The sequence below is a fragment of the Myotis yumanensis genome, unplaced genomic scaffold, assembly GCF_028538775.1.
Source record: "Myotis yumanensis isolate MYYU_CA2020_CCGP unplaced genomic scaffold, mMyoYum1.0.hap1 SCAF_1, whole genome shotgun sequence".
In the NCBI taxonomy this organism is placed as follows: domain Eukaryota; kingdom Metazoa; phylum Chordata; class Mammalia; order Chiroptera; family Vespertilionidae; genus Myotis; species Myotis yumanensis.
Genome location: NW_027223752.1, coordinates 72,249,339 through 72,257,987, shown reverse-complemented (window position 1 = coordinate 72,257,987; position 8,649 = coordinate 72,249,339). Strand labels below are relative to the sequence as shown.

At 46.1% G+C, this 8,649-nt stretch overlaps 1 pseudogene; it reads right to left on the bottom strand.

Annotated features, from left to right (window-relative positions):
- Positions 1 to 778: 778 nt before the first annotated feature.
- On the bottom strand, positions 779 to 1,409 carry LOC139003333 (ras-related protein Rab-7a pseudogene; annotated as a pseudogene).
- Positions 1,410 to 8,649: the final 7,240 nt, after the last annotated feature.

Here is an 8,649-nt window from a genome sequence, read left to right as displayed (position 1 = left end):
TGATTTTTTACAGAGAGGAAGGGAGAGGGATAGAGAGTTAGCAACATCGATGAGAGAGAAACATCGATCAGCTGCCTCCTGCACATCTCCCACTGGGGATGTGCCCGCAACCCAGGTACATGCCCTTGACCAGAATCGAACCTGGGACCTTTCAGTCCGCAGGCCTACTCTCTACCCACTGAGCCAAACCGGTTTCGGCAATAAAAAATATATTTTAAAAAAAGAATTATGTTGTTATTTAAAAAAAAAAAGGAACAAGCATCAACAGATGCATACAAAATCCAGCCTAATCATACTGGGTATGAGCCTGTAGTGAAGCATAGGGCACCAGCCTTTCCAAGTGGTGGCCTTCACAAGAGGAGGGAGTGATGGGGTAAAAAGATCACAAGACCATTAAAAAAATCAGATAACTAATTAGGCACAGATTAACTGTAAACAGTTCTCTCTCCCTCGTGGGCAAAAGGAATAAGCTTCTGATGTTGACTCTACACCAGAACAATTTCTACAGCTGGCCCATCCTGTTGCCACATGAGGGCTGATGCCGTGGGTGGGCCTGATGGAGCCATCACAGGCCTGGGCTGCTGGAGTCTGTCTGCTTGTGTCAGATCTGTGTGTGTGTGTTATATGGAGGGCTGAGTGTGTCTGGTGCGGTTTCTTTTGGCAGCTGGATATGAGAGATCACTTTGTTTTGTTTGAAAGAGGAGAGGGGGTTTGTGTTGGAAGTCCCAAGTGTGTTCTTGGTTTGTGAAGGGCTCTGTGCTCTCCTCTCACTGCCCATTCAGCAACGGTAGCTTTCCGCTGAGGCTTTGGCCTGGACATTCTTGTCCAGTTTGGTGGGTTCAGAAAATTCATAGTAAGGCTCCATCTCTGTTCCCTATTAAGTGCGTTCCGTGCGATCATCTGGAATGCCTACTCCACGCTGATGGCCTCCTTGGCTCTGGTCTTGAGGTAGGGGCTGTTGTTTTTGCTGCAGCACCAGGCCTGTGCTTGTTTTGTGGCCATTTGTCCGCTTTCAAGGTCAATCTTATTTCCCAACACCACGAAAGGAAAGTTTTCAGGGTCCCGAGGACTGACCTGGATGAGAAACTCATCTCTCCAACCGTCAGGTGTTTTGAATGTGTTGGGAGCAGTCACATCAAATACCAGAATACAGCAGTCTGCACCTCTGGAAAAGGCCACACCATGAGACTGGAACCATTCCTGTCCTGCAGGTCCCGATCTGCATGGTAACTAGTCTGTCACCCACCATCACCTCCTTTGTCAGAAAGTCTGTTCCTTTTGTGGTTTTGAATTTCTGAATTTCTGACTACTGAATTTCTTCTTCACACACTGGTTCGTGAGTGATGTCTTACCAACTCCAGAATCTTCCAGGATGATAACCTTAGCAACGCTTTCTTCCTAGAGGTCATCCTTCAAACTCGACTGCTCCACTGGGGGCTCTGAGCCGGGCGTGTCACCAGCGCTCTCACCAAGAAGGAGACTCAAGGAAGGACAGGGACAGAGAAGTCCAAGTTCCAATTCCAGCAGATTCTTCAGCGCTCTCCAAGACGCCAGCTCTGCTCCCACTTCCACCACCACTGCGCCTGGTTTTGTTTTATTCCCCACCATGCACAGTGCCTGAAGCATGGCAGGGGCTCAACAAATACTGGTTAGATGAATGAATCTGTGCCTTCAATAATCTCTTTCTGGGTTCAAGTAAACAGCCCTCTCACAAGCCTAAGATTGTTATGGCAGTGTCCTGTCTTTAATCTTTAAAAAATATATGTTTTTATTGATTTTTAGAGAGAGAGAAAGAGAGCGGGATAGAGACATAGAAACATCAATGAGAGAAACATCATGGATTGGCTGCCTCCTGCATGCCCCCTACTGGAGGATAAGCCCACAACTCAGGCATGTGCCCTAACCAGGCATTAATCCATTGACCTCTTGTTTCCTGGGTCAACACTCAACCACTGAGCCACACCAGCCAAGCCTGGCTTGAATCTTGTAACTGAAGTAGGGCCAGAGCTGATTGGAACAGTTTGGAATTTTCAGGAAAATACCTACTGTCTCAGGTGACTGGAGCTATTCTCAGCCTTAGGGACTCATTTCAAGACAGGGCCAGGGAGTGGCTCCAGGCTGTCTTCCTCTTTCAGCAATAGTCCTATGGGCAGGCCTGCCTGAGAAGGACACCTCAGCAACAACTGATAGGGATTTGTTTACTTGCTGTGCCTATATCTAGAGCCTATTTCTGGAGCAGGTACTGGATGCAAGCCTGTGCTGTTCCAGCACTAATCTTGCCAAGCCCTGGGTGATGAGTGGCATGTGCCGGAAGAGAACAGTAGCAGTCACTTAGCTTATCTCCTTGGCTCCAACCCAACCTTCTCTGGATATACCAAGTTATTACTGCTTTGCCCTTGTTGGTAATTGTCCTTCCCTGGCTCTAAGGTTTAGCAATATTTATTGCTCCATTTGCTCTAACTTTCTGTTTCACTAAGGACATGAGGAAGGAAGAAAGTTTGGTGTGATAAAAAAGGCTCTCTCAAGTCATAAATTTTACTGGTTTGAGGAAGTCCTCACTGGAGTTCTTTGGGAGTTTCCAGGGTCAAAGGAAACAGATCAGTATTTTTGGCCAATACCATTTTTCCTATGGTTGGTCCAATTTCTGAAAGGGAACTGGAACACAAAGAGGTCTTGACTTATTTATGACCACACAGTAAGCCACAGGCAGATAAAGATAGCACCCAAGACTCTTGGTTTCAAATTTAGTGCCACTTAAATAGCCAAAGGTAAATCTATTTTAATAAGTTAGCTTTGGGAACTAATATCAAATTTATTTTTGGTAAATAGTTTCACCTTCTTTTAGAGCCATCACTTAAATTGTCACCTCTAAAGCAATTAAGAAACCATAGTTACAACATATTGGACTCCCTTCTGTGGAAATCTATCTTTATTAAAGAGTGAAGCAAGAAGGTAAGCAGAGATCTGGGAGCTTCTCCTCATACCTCATCCAGGTTTTCATGTGGGGCTAAAAGCCTTTCAGTCCTACAATCTCTTTTTGGTTCTTTTAAATCAACTCCCCACATTCTCATACTAAAATTTCTGTTTCCTAAAGAGAAAATGGGAGGGAGGTAGAGAAAAGGCAAAGCTAGATTCTTGCCTGAATTACAGAAACACAACTTTCTGGTACAGAAATATTCCCTATCCATCTTATGATCAGCTACTCTTTGGGAGAATGTTTTGAGACTTTATTGCTTTTTTTCCTTAGTTGTTTATCATACCAGGAGAAGAAAAATCTTAGTCTTTTGGACTTCTGGCCAAGATGGTGGCATAGGTACACACTGATCTCACCTCCTCCCACAACCACATCAAAACTACAACTAAACTACAGAATAACCATCATTCAGAATCGTCTGAAATCTGGTTGAATGGAAGTCCTACAACTAGGGAATTAAAGAAGACACAGCAAGACTAGTATTAGGAGGGGAGAGTCGCAGAAGGGGCTAGTCCCACACCCACGTGTAGGGGATAAAAATTGGGAGGGATAACTCTGCTGCCAAGGTCTCCCCTGAGGAGTGAGGGGTCCCAGCTCCACACCAGGCCCCCCAGCCCCAGATTCCTGTGTCAGAAAGAGAAGCCCCCATAACTTCTGTCTGTAAAAACCAGGGATTAAGGGTGAGGGAGATGGAGGGCTGATGGAATCTGAGGCAATTCCTCTTAAAGGGCCCACACATGGACTTAATTGGACTCACTTGCTTTGAGCCCCAATGCTGGCACAGTGGCTCAAAAGGCACCAGGGACATACAGGAACTGAATTGTCCTGCATCAAGCAAGAGCTTGGGGAAGCTTTCTCCCAGACAGAAGCACTGGCAGAGGCCATTGTTCCTTCTCTGAGCCCTTACCCACAGAGTTGGCAGGTGGGCACCATATTTGAGACTCCATCAACCTGGCTCACACAACCTGGCCCCATCCTGGTGATTCCTTGAGGCCCTGCCCCACCCAAGTTTTGGGCCCACCCAAGTGGTTTCCAGTGGCTTTTCCATACAAATGGCCTGTATTGGCTCATGCTTCAGATTTTCCTAAAATCTCTCAAACAAGCAGCATGTCCCATACCTCTCAATAAGTGGCCAGGCACTACCAAGCCCAGCACAAGTAGCAGCCATCTGCATATTTCTTTGCAGCTCATGCCAGGCAGCCCTGTATGTCCTCCCTGTATGTCCCTGGGGAGAACACAAGTGGCTGCTGACCTTGACCTATACCTCCTGGGAGGCCCAAGAGTCAGGACACCCAGTGGACAGCTTCAGACCACATCAAAGCACCACCCAACCACCTGCACAAGTGACACACTCAAGGGGCGAACTCAGTGGGCACCAGAGCCCTGCTGAAGTAAGTCCTGCTCTGTGTGGTGGGCCCCTGCACAGCTGATCCTCCACGGTAGTCAGATTAGTGGTCAGTAGTTTCAGCCAGTCCTTGCAGCTGATGGGCCTGAGGGTAAATCCCTCCCATTGATATGAAACAGCAATCAAGGCTCAACTATAAGAGGAGGGTGTACACAGCCCACACGGGATGCATCTCTAGTGCCCAGCTTGGGTGATCAGGGAGGCTGTGCCACTGGACCCTACAGAATCCCTACTACTTTAGGCCACTCTACCAAGCCTGAGAGACATAGCAGCTCTACCTAATGCATAGAAACAAATACAGGGAGGCTGAGAAAATGAGAAGGCAAAGAAACATGTCCCAAATGAAAGAACAGAACAAAATGCCAGGAAAAAATAACTAAACTAAATGGAGACAATCTACTAGAGGCAGAGTTCAAAACACTGGTTGTAAGGATTCTCAATGAACTCAGTGAGAACTTCAATAGCATAAAAAGGACCAAACAGAAATGAAATATATACTAACTGAAATGAAGAATAACTTACAGGGAATCAACAGTAGAGTAGATGAAGCAGAGAATCAAATCAGCAATTTGGAATATAAAGAAGCAAAACACCCAGTCAGAACAGCAAAAAGAAAAAAGAATTCAAAAAATTTAGGATAGTGTAATGAGCATCTGGGACAACTTCAAGGGTACCAACATTCGTATAATGGGGGTACCAGAAGGAGAAGAGAGCAAGAAATTGAAAACTGACTTGAAAAAATGACAGAAAACTTTCCTAATTTAGTGAAGGAAATAGACATACAAGTCCAGGAAGCACAGAGAGCCCTAGACAAGATGAACCCAAAGAGGCCCACACCAAGAGAAATCATAATAAAATGCCAAAGTTTAAATATGAAGAGAGAATCTCAAAAGCAGCAAGAGAAAAGCAGTTAGTTAGTTACAAGGGAGCTCCCAAAAGACAGTCAGCTGATTTCTCAACAGAAACCTTCAGGCCAGAAGGGACTGGCAAGAAATATTCAAAGTGGCAAAAAGCAGGATCTTACAAATTTGATTACTCTACCCAGCAAAGTTATCATTTAGAATCAAGGGACAGATAAAGAGCTTCTCAGACCAGAAAAAGCTAAAGGAGTTCATCACCATCAAAACAGTATTATATGAAATGTTAAAGGGTCTTTTTAAGAAAAGGAAGGGAAAAAAAGGATCAAAATATGAACAATAAAATGGCAATAAATACATATCTATCAACAATTGAATCTAAAAAAACAAAATAAACAAACAAGCAGAACAGAAACAAACTCATAGATACAAAGAACATTTTGATGGTTGTCAGATGGGTTAGGATTAAGAAGTACAAATTGCCCTGACTGGTTTGGCTCAGTGGATAGAGCGTGGGCCTGCAGACTGAAGGGTCCCGGGTTCGATTCTGGCCAAGGGCATGTACCTTGGTTGCGGGCACATCCCCAGTCGGGGGTGTGCAGGAGGCAGCTGATGGATGTTTCTCTCTCATGGATGTTTCTAACTCTCTATCCCTCTCCCTTCCTCTCTGTAAAAAACCAATAAAATATATATATATTTTTAAAAAGAAGTACAAATTGATTGTTACAGAATAGTCATGAGGATGTAAAGTACAACATAGGAAATATCTATATATATAAAAGCCTAAGCAACCGTTTGACTGGTAGCTATGACATGCACTGACCACCAGGGGGCAGATGCTCAACATACGGGCTTGGAAACATGGAACAGACTGATGAATCTCAGAGGGAAGGGAGTGCGGGGAGGGCGGGAAGAGATTAACCAAAGATCTCATATGCATACTAGAGGCCCAGTGCATGGACTCGTGCACTGGTGGGGTCCCTCAGCTGGCCTGTGGCGATCAAGCCGAAACCAACAGTCTGACATCCCCTGAGGAGTCCTGGATTGCGAGAGGGTGCAGGCCAGGCCAAGGAACCCCACCACTGCACGAATCCACGCACCAGGCCTCTAGCAGTCAATAATATTCTAATAACTGTGTATGGTATCAGATGGGTGTGAGATTTATTGGGATGATCACTTAGTAATGTATGTAATGATTAATCATTGGAGTGTACACCTGAAACTAATTTAATAATGTATATCAACTGTAATTGATAAATAAAAAATGAGCCCGACTGGCGTGGCTCAGTGGTTGAGTGTCAACCTGTGAACCAGGAGGTCACGTTTCGATTCTGATCAGGGCACATGCCCAGGTTATGAGCTCAATCCCCAGTGAGGGGTGTGCAGGAAGCAGCTGATCAATGATTCTCTATCATCATTGATACTTCTATCTCTCTCTCCCTCTCCCTTTCTCTCTGAAATCAATAAAAATATATTTTTTTTAAAAGAAAAAAAGGGGAAATATATCTGGAAACTACAACAGAACTATTCATATAATTAGAGAAGGATACAGAATTACTTGGGTGGTTACCATCCTTTCAAACAAGGCAAATACTTGATTTAGAAATAAGCAATAGGCAGTAAAATTTCAGACATTTCTTGTAGCAATATTTTTGCTGATGTATCTCCTTGAGCAAGGAAAAAAAGAAGAAAATAAACAAATGGGATTACATCAAACTAAAAAGCTTTTGTATAGCCAAAAAAAAAAAAATCAACAAAATGAAAAGGCAAACCATGGAATGGGGGAACATTTTTGCTAATGACATATCTGATAAGGGGTTAATTTCTAAAACATAAAAATAACAGATACCAAAAAGAAGAAGAACTTATAAACTCAACACAAAGAAAATGCAATTTAAAAATGGGCAAAGAACCTGGATAGACACTTCTCCAAAGAGGATATACTAGTAGAGATGGCCATTAGACATATGAAAAAATGCTCAGTGTCACTAATCATCAGAGAAATGCAAATTAAAATCGCAATGAGATATTATCTCATGCCAATCAGAATGTCTATTATCAATAAATCAACAAACAGCAAGTGCTGGAGAGGATGTGGAGAAAAGGGAACCCTAGTACACTGCAGGTGGGAATGCAGACAGGTGCAGCTTGTGTGGAAAACAGTACGGAGTTTCCTCAAAAAATTAAAAATGGAACTGACTTTTGCACTGGTCCGAGTGTAGTGAGTTATCACAAATGGTTGTATCACAGTCTGTTACAGATTGAAAAATGGAACTGACTTTTGACCCAGCAATCCCATTTCTGGGAATATATCCAAAAACAACAAAAACACTCAATTGAAAGAATATATGTTCATAGAAGCATTATTTATTAGAGGCCCGGTGCACAAAAATTTGTGCACACGGGGGGTGGGGGGTCCCTCAGCCCCGTCTGTGCCCTCTCTCAGTCTGGGATCCCTCGGGGATGACCACCTGCTGGCTTAGGCCCACTCCCCGGGGGGTTGGGCCTAAGCTGGCAATCAGACATCCCTCTGGCAGCCTGGGAGCCCTCAGTGGATGTCCACTTGCCAGTGGGGAGCAGGCCTAAGCTGCAGTCTGACATCCTCAGTGCTGCTGAGGAGGCGGGAGAGGCTCCCACCACCACCGCTGTACTGGCAGCCATCAGCCTGGCTTGGGGCTGAGCAGAGCTCCCCCTGTGGGAGCGCATTGACCACCAGGGGGCAGCTCCTGCATTGAGTGTCTGCCCCCTGGTGGTCAGTGTGTGTCATAGTGACCAGTCATTCCCAATCTTTCTGCTGTTAGGGTCAATTTTCATATTACCCTCTTATTATATAGGGTAGAGGCCTGGTGCACAGGTGGGGGCCGGCTGGTTTGCCCTGAAGGGTGTCCCGGATCAGGGTGGGGGTCCCGCTGGGGTGCCTGGCCAGCCTGGGTGAGGGGCTGATGGGTGTTTGCAGGCTGGTCACACCCCCTTCAGGGTGGGGGTCCCTACTGGGGTGCCTGGCCAGCCTGGGTGAGGGGCTGATGGCTGTTTGCAGGCTGGTCAAGCCCCCCCCCCAAGTGGGGACCCTCACCCCATGGAGGTTTGGCCAGCTTGGGTGAGGGGCTGATGGCTGTTTGCAGGCTGGTCACACCCCCTTCAGGGTGGGGGTCCCCACTGGGGTGCCTGGCCAGCCTGGGTGAGGGGCTAATGGCTGTTTGCAGGCTGGTCAAACCCCCCCCCCCAGTGGGGACCCTCACCCCATGGAGGTTTGGCCAGCCTGGGTGAGGGGCTGATGGCTGTTTTCAGGCAGGCCACACCCTCTTTAGGGTGGGGCGTCCCCATTGGGGTGCCTGGCCAGTCTGGGTGAGGGGCTGAGGGCTGTTTTCAGGCTGGCCAAGCCCCCTGGAGACAGAAGCTCCCTGCCTCTCCTT